We start from the raw sequence: 18,712 nt of genomic DNA, 5'->3' as shown, positions 1-18,712 counted from the left end.
ATCATTTTCATCTGAGAGAGAACTCTCAATAAATACACCCCGGTATTTTACAGAGTCTGTGAACACAATTTCAGATTTCCCTAGATGTAGCAGAGGAGCACGTGAAAGATAAAAGTTTTTTGGCAAAAATAACATACCAAATGACTTTTTAGAATTGAAAATAATTTCATGTTCAACAGCATACTTGTGGCAAACATCTAATAAATTTTGTAAGCCACACAAACTAGGCGAGATGCAGCAAATGTCATCAGCAATATGATACACAAAAAAGAAGTGACAATACATAACCAAATGATTAACATAATAGACAACGTCTATCACTATTTGGAAAGCTTTTCTTGCCTCCTGAGGCCTCCCAAAAACTTTTCTTTGTCACTTACATTGAGGACATAAGCTTTCAATATAATGTTAGCTAAAGTAGTACAAGCAGCATGATTACTAGCTAAAGGTGCATCTACAAAAGATAACAGCTCAGCAAAATGAAATCGGCAACGCATTTCGGTCTTGCCATGCAAATTACAGTCAAGGTCTTTATCCGCCAGAAGTAATTTGGCAGCACCCATATTATTATGTGTTGACGCAGTGAAGGCTATAGCAGTTTGCTGAGTTAGCCTTAGCTTACGACCGATACGACCTTCTTGCCATGCACAATTGCACAGGTAGATATAATTTGACAGGTCTGCTCCAACCTAATGAAACTTGTGCAGTCTGCTATCCAAGGCTGTCTGGATTCGTCGCGCAGATGGATAGCTGAGAAACGGTCTTTCACATCCATCATCTTGAACCACTCACTTATTTTCTGGGTGAGAATGATGGTGCCTTCACTGATGCCCAGTGAATCCTTGAAGGTCTTTAAGGCAGCGACAGTTTTGTCATTGAAAACTTAACATACCAATGGTACGCTCTGGCGTTGAAGGGGCTTGGAGAAAACAGCGGTGTGTGTCAGCTTCGTTAAGCGAATAGGAGTAGTCGGATCAATCTTAATATCACTCCAGTAAGCTTTGTGCTACAAAGTTTACGACGAATGAAAGTGTCTGGCCACCAACAGTAATCCAGTTGTTGCAAACGTTTTTGAAAATGTCCACGTAATCGCACACTAAGAACATACATTGCTCTTGAACTGACAATATTTGACAACTTCCTGGTCCTCTAAGTTTTGAATATGCACTCATTATGCAGTGTTATACACTGCGGTTGGTACTGCAATTGTCAAATATCAAAGAAATTATAGTACCGCCAACACCAACTAGGCCTACAGCTAAGGCAGCTTCGATAAGGAGTTCCTTCAGCTGATTGGCAGATAATTTTTTTGCAGGATAAAACGCGTAGAATATAGCGTGGACCACTGAAATGCCAACACTGAAAGTCTGAAACCTCAACTATTATAGCATGTGAAGCAAGCATTTCATCCTCATCACCCACTGGTGCATTTTCAGCAAATCCTAGAACATGCCCTCCAGAAAATCGCAATGTCTTGATCAGCTTTACCTCATCAAACATTACATTGACCAATCGCTGCTGTGGCTTAAGCTGGTCAAATAAGGTTTTGAGGTTGGAGTGCTGCACAGGGCACACTGCTAGCAAGCATTTGTTTTACCCGCTTTGTTGATGGTAGAATGATTAAGCCGGATCGATGAATCATTTTGCAAGCACTAGGTGATATGTTGTGAAGCTGAATTGCGAAAATCATAGTGTCGGTATCAAATCGGCGATCAGCAGGAAGCTGCAACATAAACGCAACTGCGACAGAAAGAAGGTGAAAGAAGCAAAATTGTATGCCTCAGTCATCTCAGAGCTGGCTAATTGAACTCTGAAGAATTTCATTGCTTGTGTGCTAATAGGTGTTTACCTAGTAGTCCATTATGGATCTAATCTGCGACCATTTTGAGAGAATACTGTTCTCTTCTGCAGAGAAAAAAGTCGTTTAGGCACCTTAATGCCATCTTTTACAACTTTATTCAAAAATAGGAATTCAAAGAGTGAGCTAACTTGTTGAAAATGAAAGAACTGCTAGACCGTTTGTCCAGTAGCATGGTTTTTGATAGGTACAGGCTTTGGTGGTCTTTTGTGGCATTAAAGCTAGCAAAATAAGAGCTGATTTGAGCACAAAAGTGGTCAAAATCTTGGATCTTGTCTGCAGCCTCTTCAGTTACCTTCACCTTTTCAGCTCTAGCTTCTGCCGTACACGGTGGTGTTGGGCAGAAGCCACCTGCTTCAAAGCTGATTTTGGTACTCCAGGAAATATTGAAGGCGGTTCTTTGGGTCGTTTGCCGCCCCTAACTGACACCCATTCAGAGTTGAAATGTGTCTCACCAACAATCGAACATAATTATATCTCATTCAATCGTTCAAACTTTCTTTCACATTTGGCATTGCCAATATCCATCTCTACCTCTCCTCAGGATCTTTAGGGAAGGATGTGACCTTTACATAGGGCGTCCCTTCATAGTTGCCGTCCCTGCCATCCCAAAAGCAACTGCAACGACGTGGCATATTGTTACCAAAGTGAAAAACAACACAAAGACCATACGAAACCAGCTATACAGCTTATGAAAGATAAACAAACAAAATGTACAATGTGCATTAGTACACGATGATAGATATCAACCAATAGATGCAATAGGTGTACAATATCATGTTTTGTCATAGGCTTCTTTCAAATGGTTTTGCTTTACGAGTTAGACGCAAAAATAGGAAAAATGACTAAAATTCAGTAATTTGACCTTCAAATATAATATTTTAACTGTGAAAATGACCTCAGATGGTATTGAAAGTAACACCATTGAACTTGCCATCCTCAAAAACCCTAATATGGATTCTAAGATTGTGCTTCTAGCTTCTCTAGAATTCATTTTTGCCCAGAATTCAAGTTAATCCTTCAGACTCAAGTTACAAACCCCGAGCATTACATGTCATGGAATGGAAGCAAGACGAACTATAACCCAAACCTAACCCTATGTAATCCGTCTGGAATGGATGGAAGCTACTAATGCTACCACAGCAAATTTGGAAAAAGCACAAGATTTAAGAAAAAAAAGCACATGATTTGTATACAAAAACACAAGATTGCAAAATTGAACATTTGCGACCCATTTTGTGCCAATTTGAAGAATGCTTACTAAATCACTGTCTCAAGATTTCAATTTGTGGTCATTAATTTAATATCATAAAACGCACAAAAAGCTACATATCGATCAGTTTTGTCTTCTTGTATCAAACTTTTAAAATCAGGATCATTCAACCATTGACGATTAAAAGGCTGTTTATACCACTTTTTTGTTTTAGGACTTGGTGAATGATTGTCATTATTTGATGCTGAATGCTGATGTAGCCTACTCTTTGCTCTTGTTATCTAGCAACACAACCTCTGAGTCTGGCGACGAGCACATATCATACTCTATTCAGATCAAATTTTTAGCTCATCTTGTCAGGCTTGATAACTAAATGTGTAAAATTGGTCAATACGCCTAAGTACGGTACTAGAAACCTAGTTAATACAACATGCTTGTGCCAGTCCTTAATTCTCTACCAAACTCAAACCATGGTAGCAAAGGTTAATTTGACTTTGATTAAAAAACACAAGATTTAGTCAAAAATCGATCGGAAAGCACAAGATCAAAAGCAAAAACACAAGATCTTGTGCTAAAACACAAGCCATGGCACCACTGGACTGGAAGCTACCTATGACTCAGTGCTTCCACATTTACGAAGCTAGATTACCACTTGTATTACCACATTTGTCCTCAGATTACCACATTTTTTACTGTGATTTTCCTCCCGATGTTAATCGTATTTTGACTTACTTTTACATTAACAAAGTGGCTATTTTTACCCACTTGATGCCATGGTTACAATCAGATGTTGCCAGAGTTAGCATTATAGTTAAGAAGGGTTAAGGTAAGGGTTAGACTTAGGAATAAGGTTAGGGTTTTGATCTTTACCCAGAACTAAAAAAAAAATCCAAAATGCAAGTTTTTGTTTTTAACAGCTTTGAAGTTTTCTCAAATTAGGACGGAATTCCTTATCTGGCAACGCTATTATTTGGCTATATTTACACTATATAGTGTAAAATACGGTCTAAAACAACTACTCAGTTTATTAATAGTACCGGTACCGGTTGTTAACAGTTATTAAAATATCCAAACCAAGTAAGCAAAGTACTGTACTTGATACCGCAGCTAGAATCTAAAGGACATCTTGACTATGGATGAGTCATTCCATCCTTAATTTAGGTGCTTGTACACCCACGGTTTCATAATTTTATGATATATTGTTTTCAGATAGAGCTCATCGAGACAACTCTTTAAAAAAAAAATTAGCATTTTATGACCTTCGGTTCTCGAGATAATTATGAAGGATTGCAATTTGGCCACACAAGGCACAAATCTGGTTACGCATGAGTGATTTTTAAGTATATTTCTTATAATATAGATGGTAGAAAAGTGGGGAAAATTGCTATTTGTTGGTTTTCAGGGATAATGAATTCAATAAAAAAGGTTCCAAATGGCTCAGAGCTGTAGTTTGTCTCTACAGTTATTTTTTACTCCTTCACTTCAACCGGTCGAAATCTGCATGCAGCCACGATGAAAATTTTTGGTTCACATCTCAAAATGAAGATGAAGAGTGCTTCTAACAAGAATGAGAAAATTTTTTCGGTGTATATTGATAAAACTTAAATAATGTATATACCAATCTTTTATAGCCATGTTCAGAATTTCTCAAATGCAACCCTACTACTCTGCCAGTGTTAACCTAGCGCAACACTCATAGGCGCCGACTTTTCAAAAAACCTTGGGGGGCGAGAAAGGTGATGACGTCATAACCATATCGCTATTTTTGCTCAATTAAAATAGTCTTTGATTAAGCTTAGTGTCTTGTTTATATTGACACCTAGGTCGCAAACCGAATTTATTAGAACAGCTGCTTGAAACGATTAGTTTTACGCATGCAAAACGCCTAGTCGTAAAAATTTTCATATTGTTAGCTCATAATTGGAACAGTTGGAAAACAAGCCGATTCATTTCCTTTTCGTGCGAGTGAATAACAACGATCAAGACAGTGAAGTTATCGAAATAAAACGCAAAAAATCATGATCTCAAGCAGAGTGAAAACCCGCTATCAGTGTTATTAACCTCGTTTTGCTAATTACTTACCTTCAAAGCGTTAACAACGGCGAAGTGTTTTCTCTTCTGTTTGTTATCGAAAGTCTTTATAGTCTTTTATTGAATGCAGTAGGCTATATACTCGAGTATAGGTCGAGATGTTCACAAGTGATTTTCACCTCAAAAAGACAAGTTCAACTAACACAGGACAAGCTGTTGTCTCCAGCTCGGCAGTTTTCAAAATGAACGCACTTAAAATCATTGTCGACGTAGATTACGGAGTGTGAAATCGCGTCGGCCTCAGTAAAAGTTTTGAATTCGTTTATTTGCAGTGATTCAAACTTAATTTTCAAATTTAAAGATTTCTTGTCAATTCTAAACTTTATACATTTGTTGAGCAATACGCAAAGCTCACGAGACAAAACAGCAGAAAAAGCTGTTTTAAGAGATCATATTTTAATTTTTGCGTGAAGGTTGTAATCGTTCTTATTACGTAACATTCCATGATCGTTAAAGTCGATGACAAACCTTAGCGGCCGCATAAAAACAATGATGTCAGGTTGGCTAGGTGATAATAGCGGTAAGAGACGTCGTTAATGCAGGCAATATCTGACCAAGACCATTAAACACCTTTTCTTTTATCGGTTTTCGATTTAATTCTCACGCATTGCGAAGAAAACAATGCGTTCTGTTGAATCGTAATTGTCTCACAGCGGGAAGACCTCGTTGAAAATAGCGCGTCTAATTTAGCTGGTTAACTTAATATTGCAATGAATAGTTACGTGACTATTCCAGCAGCGTAAGTTACTCTACGATCTACTTTGAAATTTCCATACCGTATGAGAAAGCCATGCGATCAGCTGCTGTTTTGCGGGCAAGAGCAAAGTAGGCTGTTTTTTGCTTTCGGCATTCTTTAAGTCCGTTTAAATTATCTAAATCTCTTTCGCGAAGTGTTTTATCTTCGAAACACCACTTGTAATAACCATTTTTGTTGCCCCTCAACCATAAATTTACGGGGGGCACCGCCCCCCGGAAGTCGGCGCGTATAGCAACACTCTTCATGTACTGTTTTAAGCATTATGTTTTGTTTTGAAACAAACTGCTGCTGAATTCTGTTATGTAAAAAATTGCGAGCCAAACAAAGATATGGACACTGATTAGTTTTGATTTCAGTTACAAGCAATACAACTGCACAAGGTGATTTCAAAAGCAGAAAATTAGGCTAGCAACAAGGCGTTTTCACATGGTTAATAAAGTATTTTTTTTCACTCAAAGTGTATTACAGAAAAATCAACTGCAAAGGTTGCCAATCTGTTAAATTCTGTTTTGCTCTCCTGAAATGACATACAGTTCTTTTTCCTTTTTTTGAGAAAGCCTTGTGTGTAGTGTGACCCTGCTCGATCTAATATGTTTTAATAAAATGTTTGTGAAACCATAAAATAACATCAGTTTTTGTTCAACATTATAATAAGCATTAGGAAATGAAAGAATGTTAGTTTATTGGTGATGTCATTGGGATTTTTTTAATTCACTGTTGGTGCTTTATAATTATGTAGTGTACTATATGGACACCTTACTGCAGCATTTTAAATTTGCATTGGTGCACTAGGCCTATATTCTTTGTATTTACAAAATACTGGTATTGAATTCCTGTGTTCTTTTGATGACTTCACATGCACTATAGTAACATAATTATAATGTTCATCTAAATGCAACATAAAAATTGTATTATTGTACTTGCTGTAATTTTGGAACATTAAGACTGCTATGTTTTATCCAATGTATCGAAAAAATGCCAAGGTGCAAAGTAGGTGCTTTGCACCTGCTCTTGCCGGCATTTTGGATAGTAACAGTACTCTAGTGTGTGTTTATCCTTTGATCAGTTTGACAAAGAACTCTTTGAAACCAATCCATGCTTTCTGTTATACAGCCTTTGTCAGACATTAGTTTGTAATCATGAGAATTAAGTTGTAATTGTATATACATTTATTGTGGCATAATGATCAAGGAATTATTCAATGATGCACAGCAGAACTGAATGAATGGCTAAGTTGAAACAGCTGAAGAATGTGGACAATGGTTGAACACGGATTTTCCACATGGCCATAAATGATAAAAGATTGATACATTATTTACATTTTATAAATATACACTAAACAAATTTTCTTACTCCTGTTAGAACCACTCTTCATCTTCATTTTGAGATGTGAACCGAAAATTTTCATCGTGGCTGCGTGCAGATTTCTACCGGTTGAAGTGAAGGAGTAAAAAATAACTGTAGAGACAAACTACTGCTCTGAGCCATTTGGAACCTTTTTAATTGAATTCAGCATCCCTGAAAACCCCCAAATAGCAATTTTCCCCACTCTTCTAACATCCATATAAGACAGGGGTGGGGAACCTTTTTAGTATTGCGGGCCACATAAAATGAGAAATAACACAAGCGGGCCACTAAAAATTTCCAAATTTTGTCCAATTTTTCTGGAACATTCTGCCTTCATCAGCAATCTTTCTTTTCTTTCTAGAAGCCATTATACAAAATAAAATTTTGCTAATTTGAGAAGTAGGCTACTCTGCAAAACACTTTTCACGAATGGCATTCAGGGCTTCCCAAACGTTTTTGCTCGCAACCCCTTTTAATCTCCTAAAATGTTTCGCGGCCCCTTACGATTAAAACGACCAACAGTGCGAATAATACATTTGTGATATTTATTGAAAAGCTTAAATCTAACGAAAATCAAAAACAATTTACCGTTCTCAGGTCGATTTGTTTTTATTTATTTCTGACCATAGCAACAAAGCCTATGGGCACTGAAAGCCTACTGGAAACAAAACAAAAAAACAAACATATTCAGTGTGATGGGTCACGGGTGTGACTGCTTTCTGTAACAAAGCAAGTCCAGCCGTGGCTCAGTGTTTGTTAATGCAGGTCTCAAGGTGATTTCAATGCTGTTTAGGCTGGAACGGTAGGCGAAGTGAGAATATTTCAGATATATAAATCATTTTGAAATATTTGTTTCCAGATGTTCAAATTTTTGATGAACGCATCAATTTTAGATTTCAATGCAAAATATTGATGTCTTCTCTTAGGAGGGACAAATTAAATTCGTTCAGTTCTTCAAGCAAATTTGACAATTGGCATAATTCCGTTAGATGTCATTGCGAAAATGGTGGACCAAGACTGAATTTTATTCTGTTGGAAAAATCGCGATTTTGGTTTTCAACGTTAATTGGCTAGCCATTTTAAAGCGTTGACTTTTGAAAGCCACCTCGCTTCACGATGTAGTAAAAGAGTTTTTAACTCCGATTACATTTCACCTCTTAAATTTTCAAAAATAGGGGCAGCCTATTGAGTGCGCGACTCTGAATAAAGTTAATAATTGTCACAGCATCTCGCACAGAAGTGTAAATATGCAGTACCTTGTGCAAATTGGTATACTTTCTGCAACCCCCAAAGTTCATTACACGACCCCCAAGGGGTCGCGACCACCAGTTTGGGAAGCCCTGGGCCATAACTGACCAATTAACAATAACTGGTCACATTGTGACGTACAAATTGTGGTTACAAATGGCCTTCTATGATGGATTAACTAGGCATAAAAGGCCATTTGCAATATACCGAGAATGCAGAGCCTACTTTTTTTTGAGCTGCTGTTTCAATATATTTTGGGTAAAGAAATTTTGACGCGGGCCACATGGAACAGTCACGCGGGCCGCATTCGGCCCGCAGGTTCCCCACCCCTGATATAAGAAATATACTTAAAAATCACTCATGCGTAACCAGATTTGTGCCTCGTGTGGCCAAATTGCAATCCTCAATATCTCGAGAACCGAAGGTCATAAAACAATATTTTTTTTTTAAAAGAGTTGTTATGATGAGCTCTATCTGAATACATGTATCATAAAATTCTGAAACCATGGGTGTCCAAATATTTTTTTTTCCTAAATTAAAGATGAAATGACTCGGATATGATCACATGATCAGTGGTCACCCTACATGCAAAGTCAAAAGTCAGGACGCATTCCAAAATCAAACCAAAAGCAGTGGAACATGCTAGTTGCATGCCATTATAAGTAGTTTTTTGTTTTTTGCATATCTGTTCGATTTCGGAAGACAACAGTTTAAATGCTTTTATTTATTTATACTATTTTATGTCAAATTTTCAAAATTTATAATTGCCACATTTTGGCAACATTTCCACACAAAATTTCCATATTACCACTAAATTACCACATTTTTACCACAAGCATAATGAAAATTCAACAATCGTGGTAATTACCACCAAGTGACCAAAAGTGGAAGCACTGCTATGACTAATGACTATAACAGCTGAATAGGGGATTCCCTGTCTTGGGGAACAAAACTTTCGAAATACAAGGGGTTACCGGAAACGGCTGTCTTCAAATGTAGCAAACCTCGCAAACGTAGCAAACACAGACATCTTATTATAACTAGACTGCGCTTCTCGTATTTCGATTGAAGAAATTGAAAAAAGGCGGCGGCCATTGTTAGTGTCTCAAACTCGCGTGAAAGCTGCGCTGTTAATGTTAACGATAACATTTCTGAGCTGGTTGCGCTTCTGCAGAAAACTAACTTGTTAACTATAATTTAGAACTTTGGTGTAATAGAGGTTTTATTCATCTATGAAATGAATAAAAGCATGTGTTAAATTGCACAGAATTATACATACAGTCTATAATATAAAGCAAAAACACTGCGATGCGAGAGCACGTATACGATACACTGAATGCATCATTTCCAGCAGTTCAGCAGAACTCTTACCGTATTCAATTTGGCGTTACAGCTGAGCTGATGATTAGCTTATTGTAAAAATAGCAACAAACAGTTTATTACATCAAACCTAAGCGAATGATACGCTATATTATAGCGGCTATAACGTAGGCCTATAGCTCAAGAAAATCAAAACAAATTAAATATTCACCAATACTGATGTGATGTCGAAAGGAAGTGGTTTATTGGTGTTTGAAAAGCACTGTTTTGTTAAGCGTTTTACGAACCAATTTGCCTTGTATTTGCTTGCAGGTTTCCTTACCAATGTGGTAAAACCTAATTTTTAAATAACATTTGGACACAGTTTTGACTAGCGTAAAAATGTGATTATCGGTAACGGTGCATTCAAACACATGATCCGTGAGATTAGTAAATATCTTGGAATGATTTATATTTCCAAGCACAGCTACCGCAATAGCTTCCACAATGCCTGGACGAAGAGGTAATCTCCCAGCTGTGGTAGTTAGTAACCGTTTAATGCATAATTCAGTTTCCTCACAAATATATACAACACTGAAAGAAGGTTTAAAAAGTCCACTTCTATCTTTAAACGATAAGAAGCTGGGTTGAACAGGTAAAGTGTGTGAACTCAGTTCAAAGCGGCACCTTGCACATAACGTTATCTTTGCGCACATTTTGGCAGCATAACCAGCAATGTACGAAATTGCAGCTTTTTTGTAAACTGACAAAACGGAAATGTTTGGAATGTCAGCATAATCATGATCCATTTGAGCGGGTGTCCTCTTCTGCAGATCGTACTTTTTCACCAAAGATGTTGTGGTTAAAGACAGTTCTCCCTGGTCTGTATTGCATGTGTCAGTCAAGCAATACAGAATGTCAGTATCCTCTTGACTGACACAGTTTCCTTTTCCACCTTTAATATGACTTCTCACTAGGAGTCGCTTGAAAGCAGCAGTGAATTGCTGGCACGTTGGGTTGTTGTTGCAACCACCTGCTGATCGAACTGCACCAAAAAAAAGTTCCAAGTGGTCCTGGCTGAACTTATAAGTCAATAGATATTTTAAGGGTAGCTCGTTGTCCCCAACCAAATCTGCAAAAAGACCTTTCACTGCTTCAATACAAATTAGGAAACCTAAGAAACCTGTTTTTCGACGAGAATTGCACAACGGAGTACCGTCTGCACGTTTCAATTGCAGGATGTAATTGTAACACTTATTAAAAAATGGAATCCAGATGTTTTTGTTTCCTTTGCGCAAAGGCGATTTAAAACCTTTTGCTATAGGATTGCGGGAGTTCAGCATGTCAAATAGAGTATCAAAAATGCGAATAAACTTTACGGTAGCTTCACTTCCTTGAAATTGCTTCAGACGTAAATTTTCTGTGCAGTATTGCAAAGCATCGGCAACGCTACTGCTTAGCACTTGTGATGCTAAGTTTACCTTCATTTTTTGTTGCCAATATTGTATATGTGTTTTCGTGAGCTTGTTTGCGAGTCTCAAACCCTCTTCTTCTTGAAGTCTCTGCAGATCTACAATGTATTGCCACTTAATCTTGTGACCTTCACCATCTAGTAGCATTTTCCAGTCTGCAAATGTATTTCGGACCAACTTTAACATGTGACAAACATCAAGCATAGTGTAAATATTTTGCTGAGGACAACAAGGGTGTGTAAACGAAACTTTCAGTTTAGTGAGATCTAAAGATGCACCCAGTTCTGAAAACATAGTTAAGTGGTAATGAGGTCCATCACAAGTAACAGAAACGACTTTAGCACCAGCAGCATGAAGTCTTTCAATGCAGATTTTTACTACATTAGCGCGCTCAACCGCGTTAAGACCATTTACAAAGAAATACGCACAGGGTACTTTCCAGCAATCATTTATGGCAACAGCCATGAGGACTAAAACATCAGTTGCATGTGGCAGAGAGTCATCATCAGTGATGCCATTTCCCATATCAACGAAACCTCTGAATCTTTTCCCATCCCAGGCAACATGCTTTTTAATAGCCATTTCATCTAGTACCAATGAACATATAACGGACCTGTGGTTTTCGTGTGCATGTTTTACTTTTTCACTAATTGCATCAAATGCAGGTTTTACAAATCCAGGTTCAGCAGCGACTTTGCCATACCATTTCCTGATTTGGGACTGGTGCGGTAATACTAAATTGAATGTTTGCCTCACATATTCATATGCCTTAGCAGAATAAAATTGTAATGTTAAGGCAAACGATCGCAATTCACTGGAGTACTTGAAACCTTTTCCAGTTTTCCCTGAAAACATTCCCTTCACAATATCACGAGATACTCCGGAAAGAGAATGATGCAATGCATCCGTACAACGTAAAGAAATCATGTTTTTGTCTCGAAGCAATGATGTAAGTTCTTTTAAAGATGAAACTTTAACTTGCAGTCGTTTAGTCTTTTGATTTGATACTTTCAATTTCTTCTGAAGCTCATTGCATCTCTCGTTTGCTTCGTTGGTTAATTTTTTTAGTTTCCGTGGTGAGTCCTGTATGAAGTATCTGTGATCATGCTGGACAACCTCATAGGCATTAGGAAGATCTTCTCCAGTATCGCGGACCATTAAAGGTAATATAATCTTCCTCCGTTTCGAAGGCGAAGGTCTTGTTTTGGTCACCTACAAAAGACATATTTTAGCTTGCCTAAACTGCAGGGTAATCATGTCTCAACAATACAATATTTAACTCTCAAGAAAAAAAAGCAACAACAAAGCAGACATAAAAGCTATTGGAAACAGCAAATAGCGGTAGGCTACCGTACTGGGAACTCCACAGCATGTGCAGCTTAAAGCAAAGTAGCTTGCATTGATTTTAAAGTTGTATAAGCATAACGTTTATTAAAACCAAGTCTCATTTTTCAAAAAAAGTTTTAAAGTTGCATCGTTTTAATTTTATAAGCATAAAATTTACAAGCATACCAATCGTAATTTTTTATGAAAATATTATCATGTCTAAGCATCCCAGCTTTCAAATCACATTATTTCAAGTGAACAAGGATTCCGTGACCGGTTCGCTCTTCTTAGAGCACATCAGACAGACTCAGGTTTCGAACCCAGACCTCCTGGTGTCTACAGCCAGACAAGTCTGATATTTTAACTACTCGGCCCCCCAATGTTCCATGTCTCAATGGTGGCAGATTAGGATTATGTCTGCTTGAACCCCTCTACTCGACAGAGCTTATGCGATCTCATAGTAGCCTATATACCCAATTAAAATTTACAATATGTCACTCTACAAATAATTTTATTTATTTGGAGTTATGTTTATGCGTCTTGCATAGCCTACAAGTCGCAATGCACATAGGCCTAAGCGTCTGTCTTCATTAAGCAGATACAAAATACAAGGTAGGCTATAGGCTATTTGAAAACTGGAACTAAATTCAAAAATAGCCTATCATTGGCCAACAGTGCGCATAATCATAATAATAATAGTCGTGTTTTTATTTAAGCCCATTGCGGCAGTTAACTTTTCGTACGTTTTTCAAATGATTACCTTGTTCAAATGCTTTGGAAATGCCTTAAAACGAGTGGGGACAGCGTTGTCTCGTAAAGTCACTCGCTCACCACAGCGATACATGAACTCTTCCTTGAAATGATCAGAACAAATAAATGTGTGTTTAGAAGGTGTCCAATTGGCACGCTTGACGTTCGCAATCCATAATTTTCTTCGTTTTTCATTGGTTGGAAATCTAAGCAACGTAAAATAGCATGAAACGTTATAGGCTAATGTAGTAGCTAGGCTATATATTGAAAGCCCGATTTCACATTTTTTTTTTTTTAAGAAAAGCGCCACAATTTTTGTCCAAAATATAACAAAAAAATTACAAAAATCTCCGCCTAGAAGGAAAAGAAATTAGTCAGTGTCAGTCCGAGGATAAAGATTCAAAACCAACCAACCAGTGTTATCGTTACAATACTAGTATTTTCTATTTTCTCATAGCTCGCTAAAAGTATCACAATATTTCCATACCTGTGAAATGAACGCGGAAATGTTCTCTTCGCAATTGATTCTTCATCCTCGCTGCCTTCACTGCTACTCCTTTTATCATCTGAATTGTATTTTCTTCGTTTGCTACATCCATATGCACAGCACGCCATATCCAAAGTCCAGGGGTTTAAGGTTTTTAATGAAATTTTATTAACCCCAGAATTTGAAACACTAATTTTTGAACTAGCGTTTTTTTAGAATGAATAGATTTTTGAATTTGAAACGTAAGAATTATCGTAATTGTCATACTATAGGCCTACTATATTATATCTAAAACTTGTTTGTGCGGAGGTATATAAAGCACTTTCAAAATAAAAGAAAAAGAAAGCAATTACGTAAATTAAAATTAACAAATTCCAACAATATGTTTGCGATTGTAGAACAGCAAAGGTGAAATCATATAAAGATTTCGTCATACTAGGTGAATTGCGGAGATATTTATTAGTTGTTATTTCACAGCAACTTGAAACTGAAGCTATATCTTTAAAAGTTATTGTTGATGAAATCACACGAATTTACGTCATAATGCAACGTTTTGCTACAACGGAGAAAATCGAAAGCCATCAATCTCTATTGAACAGAATCCTGGTAAAAGCTGCGGTTGTGTTGTTGCATAGAAAACTATTTGTTTTGTCAATTATTTGTTCACAACAACTGAGTTTTTTAAGAAACGCAAATATTATAGGAGAATTACATTTTGTAGAAAGTTAAGTTGTGTTCAGTCGTGTTCTCATTGCTTTAAGAATTGGCGCTCCAGTTGTTTCAGGAACGAGGAGGCGACTGATTCTTAACTAATTAATTCATCTACTTCTACTTGTTTTAAAGTATCAGGTTTGGTGACCGTGCTTAACTACTGTATAGGCCTATTTATCGATTCATATACCGCAATATTAGATCCTTTCATGCACGTCTTAAACCATTATAGTTTTGCCACCTTTTCCTTTTGTTGGTTTTGTTCCTGTATTTCTTTTTCACAATATCATTTCTTTTGCATTCTGACAAGGAAAAATAAATTGAATTGAGTTCAAAACAATGAAAATTCATTACGGGTCCCTACAAAAGCATTGGCAAACGCGCGGAATAGGTACACTAATAATGGCTGACGTCTGAACCTGCTTTCTTCAAAAATCGTAAACGAGAGAAGTGACGATGCGCGGTCTAGTTATAATAAGATGTCTATGGTAGCAAACCTCTCAAACCCCAAGGTTGCCAGATGGTATTTTTTTTAATTGTATTTTTTTTGATTTCTTGGCGTTTTATTTATCGGGTGCATGTTTTTTAAAACCCTTTTGAATATGTTATTTGTTTAGTGTTGATGTCTTATTTTTATCAGTAAAAAGATATCAAAATCTCTGCTCTGTTAGTTATGGTTAGTTTTGATATAAATACGTTTAAAGCAATGCCTTTGCGATCAACATTTGTGAGATGTTGAAAGGTAATATTAACGCAATATTTGGTAGTCAGACATTCGGGAATCAGTACCGTACTTAATCCCTTAGACCATGGTTGGGTGAGTTCACTAATCAGTGGTTCTCTAAAAACCGGGCTGCAGACGATAAATAAAACTTAACTTTTGTGACCGTAGTTCCAGCCCTGGGCTACGCAGTGTGAAACAAAAGGAAGAGAAGTTCCTAATGACAAGTTTTTGTGTGTGTTTAGAATGAAAGGAATAGCTTATTTTGTAAACGAAACCGGTTTTTCCAAAAGTTTTGGTCATTTAAAGTGTGTTTAAAATGCCTATATGCTTTGGCTCCTTTTTGGGCTACTTGCAAAAAAAAATTGGTTTGAAACGTGCTTTTGGCTGGATAATTTTGTGGAATCTGGCAACTTTACAAGGTTTGCTTCTTTAAATGTAGCAAACATAGCAAACCTCGCAAATCTTGAGAAAGGTTTCTACAATTGATGGCCGATGAGGTTTTCAACTGTTCATAGTTTGCATCAAATAGATAGGCCTAGACTACAGGCAACCTTATCATTACTTGCTGCTAGTCTTAATCTATCTTCTTTAGGGAGACTATGAAAACCTATTGCGGTAGGCTTTCAAATGCAGAAACCTTCTCAAGCTTTGCGAGGAATTCGGAGTTCGCGACATTTATAGACGCCCGCTGAGAAAACCTCATAACTATCAATTGACAAATGCACAGACCTTATTAAAAGTCATAGCCTAGATAGTAGCTACCATCACTAGGTAATTGTACAAATGTACAAACATTGTGAGGTTTGCGAGGTTTGCTACATTTAAAGAAGCAAACCTTGCAAAGTTGCCAGATTTCACAAAATTACCCAGCCAAAAACACGTTTCAAATCAATTCCAAAAACAAACCATTTTTTTTGCAAGTAGCCCAAAAAAGAGCCAAAGCATATAGGTATTTTAAACACACTTCAAATGACAAAACCTTGGAAAAACCGGTTTCGTTCACAAAATATCCCTTAGGCCTACTTTCTAAACACACACAAAAACTTGTCATTAGGAACTTCTCGGTTCTGTGTCACACTTCGTGGCCCAGGGCTGGAACTACGGTCGTCTGCAAAAGTTAAGTTTTATTTATCGTCTGCAGCCCGGTTTTAGAAAACCAGTGATTAGTGAACTCAATCAACCATGGTCTAACTAAGGGATGGAGTACTGATTCCCGAATGTCTGACTACCAAATATTGCGTTAATATTAACTTGCAATAGGCTATCTCACAAATGTTGATCGCAAAGGCATTGCTTTAAATGTATTTATATCAAAACTAACCATATCCAACAAAGCAGAGATTCAAGTAACATCTTCAAAAGGGTTTTAAAAAATATGCACCCTATAAATAAAGAGCCAAGAAATTTAAAAGAATACAATAAAAAATACCATCTGGCAACTTTGTGGTTTGCTACATTTAAAGGCGGCCCCGGAAACTTGATTGATCGATTGAATCTTTATCCTCAGATTGGGAAAGCTTCTTTGAGAGCTTAATGCTACAGTAACAGTTTCGCATACTTGTAGAGCCGTTGAACCAATTACGCAAACCCGGTCACCGAGATTGACAGAATGAAGCTTCCGATTTTGAAGCGTAGTTGCCGGGGAATTACTCCATTCACTAGATGCGGGTGAATGGAGAGATCAAGCGCACATCCCGAGTCGAACCATAGCGCCGCTTGATGTTGAAGCACAGTTGAAGCTTTTTCGTTTACGAAGTCTCGCGCTAACCAATATAGGGAAAACTTATTGATTTTTCTTGGTATTTTGTCTGGAGTTCAGTCAGTTTATTTGTTTCAAGTTTCGACAACGCCATATGTCAAACAGAGCTATATAAATTTTCAAAACAATATATTATAAAACAGTAGTTTGGATTATGACACAATCTGGTTCCTTCTCCGCATCATGGTCCAATCCGACAGATGTTTGTAGGTAGGCTACCACCTCTTTTTCATTTATTTTTTTTCGTATGTAGGCTATGTGCCTCCAGACCCCAATTTTTGTATTCATCTTGGTTGATTGTAGTCAAAAATGAAAATAAATTGAATGTAGTATCCTTGAACTAGCCTACCACTGCACTATTTGTCAATGGTTTTGAATCTTTATCCTCGGACTGATAAAACCTTGATAGGTTATTCCTCGTAGTTGCACATAGCCTACTTATAACTTAAAAGCTTTGGACGCAAGCCGGTTACCGAGATTGACAATACAGTAATTCCTCAGCTTACGAACAAGTTGCGTTCCGAACGGCCGTTCGGATCTTGATTTGTTCGTAAGTTCAAACTGTGCTGTTGTTTGGTGTAGCCTACAGAACTGCTTAGTAGGGTGGGCCAAAATTGAGCGTTTTTCAATTTATCTTTCAATCGCTTCAATAAATTGGTAAAAGTTGCCATTTTCTATATGGTTAACGATGGAAAAAAAAATTTTTTGAATAAAAAAGTTTTTAGGGTCCCGCAAACGCCCCAAAGTGCTCCAATTTTGTTAAATTTCTCAAAAAAACTAATTAAAACGCCAATTATACGATCTAAATTATCGCCAATCGTTCTTATACTTGACAAATATATGGAGCAACTTGATATACAACATGTAAAAAATTTTTTATTAACATGGCTCAAATACTTAGTGAGATATTCATGTTTAAAGTTTTGACTTGGTCATGATACTGTTTGATGACGTCATTATGACGTAATATATTGGAAATTGAGTTCATATGAGCGATTCATTTGTCTTTTACAGTATATCGAATCCTTAAAGTACAACTTTTAATTAGTGATATTTTCTTTCCAGTTTAAAGTAACATTTTCTTTTGGATGCAGGTAATCAGAAGTACGTGGTGTGAAATAATTATACACTTATACAGACAGTAATTGATACTAATGCACAACACTATAAGTCAAGAAATCAGCCAAAGTTTTTTTGGCTACTCGTTCAGATGCAGTAGCTGCAGATTGTTGGAATTTTCTAACTGCATCAATCACTTTATATGTTGCTTGTAGCTTCTTTTCATTTTTTGGCTTTGTAGGACCATGAAGAGATGTTGCCATGCCAAGTGCTCTTTCGGCACAATCATTTACCACTGACAGATTATTGACAACAGATATGGTATATTGATAGTCTGGTAATTCAGGCTATTTAAACGCTGACAGTTTTAGCAACTCTTCAAGGAAATGTAGAAGATCAAAAAGTCTATATGTGTCGGCCCCAACAAAATCTTTCAATTGCTTATTGGAGAATGAAGAGCATTGTGGCATCTCCTGACTTTTTTGAAGAGCTTTTCCTTTGTATTTCAAGAAAGCTAAGCGCATTGCTTTTTTGGTTGATTTATCCACTGATGTATCGAAAAGAGCAAGACCTACCAGCCGTTTACTCAAGTACCAAGTGTGATCGTGAAT

Source organism: Aplidium turbinatum, chromosome 13, assembly GCF_918807975.1.
Source record: "Aplidium turbinatum chromosome 13, kaAplTurb1.1, whole genome shotgun sequence".
Lineage (NCBI taxonomy): Eukaryota > Metazoa > Chordata > Ascidiacea > Aplousobranchia > Polyclinidae > Aplidium > Aplidium turbinatum.
Note: the sequence above shows the minus strand (reverse complement) of the source record.